The sequence below is a fragment of the Octopus bimaculoides genome, chromosome 5, assembly GCF_001194135.2.
Source record: "Octopus bimaculoides isolate UCB-OBI-ISO-001 chromosome 5, ASM119413v2, whole genome shotgun sequence".
Lineage (NCBI taxonomy): Eukaryota > Metazoa > Mollusca > Cephalopoda > Octopoda > Octopodidae > Octopus > Octopus bimaculoides.
In genome coordinates, this window is record NC_068985.1 from 29,000,778 (window position 1) to 29,001,628 (window position 851).

The 851-nt window shown below is 32.2% G+C and overlaps 1 protein-coding gene across 1 annotated transcript in view; it reads right to left on the reverse strand.

Annotated features, from left to right (window-relative positions):
• LOC106868351 (actinia tenebrosa protease inhibitors) overlaps window positions 1-851 on the reverse strand; it is a 29,098-nt gene extending 28,247 nt beyond the window's left edge. Inside the window, exon 1 of the mRNA XM_014913567.2 lies at window positions 699-851. The gene's annotated coding sequence lies outside the window, so the exon portion shown is untranslated. The remainder of the gene's footprint in view (window positions 1-698) is intronic.

An 851-nucleotide genomic window follows, 5' to 3' on the forward strand; every position in this document is an offset into this window, starting at 1 on the left:
GACTGAACTGCGAATCATGTAGTTGGGACTCAAACTTCTTACTACACAATTACGCTCAGAAAATTTCATTACAAAATCTATTTAACAAAGTCTCTCGTGAGGAACGAATGATTCTAATTTTTCTTTTCTTTTTTTGTTTTCACATTTTTCCCCCCAACTAATTATAATCTATGCCATATAGAATGTGCCCCTGGAAAATTTCATTAAAAAAAATATGCGCTTTTAAGAATGTCAAGTGAAAATACACTCAGAAGTAGGGAAATTATCCGAAACTCTTCCAAAAAAAAAAAATAATGCATCTTTTAAACTTTTAAACTCTTCCAAAAAAACATAATGGATCTTTTAAACTTTTTCCGACTAAATCGTAAATTACACCATTTAAGATGTATCTGTGGAAAACTTTGTTGTAAAATATGCATTTTTATGGAAGTTAGAAAGAAACAAAGTTAGTGAGGAGCACGCTTCTGTAGTTATTCCTCTTAAATACTTATTTTCGACCCCTATACGAGTAGAACTCGAAGTGTGAAGAAGTCAATGGGACTCAAAATGCGCGAAGTATGTAGTCCGTCAGGTTACGAATTCTGCCTATAAACATCATAGTAAACAAGAGTTGATATATTCAAAATAAACGTAGGTCTCTTAGCTAAAAAGACTGGCAACCCGATATTGCGAAGCAGAACAAAATAACTGTTACTCACCGGCCTGTATGGTATTATCCTCTTCTTTAATTCTCACTTATTTAACAGAGACAAACATATATATATATATATACCATGTATATATATACAAATACAAAACAATCAGTGACGTAAGAAATTTACTACGGCGCAGATGTTTTTGGCGTCTTTTTT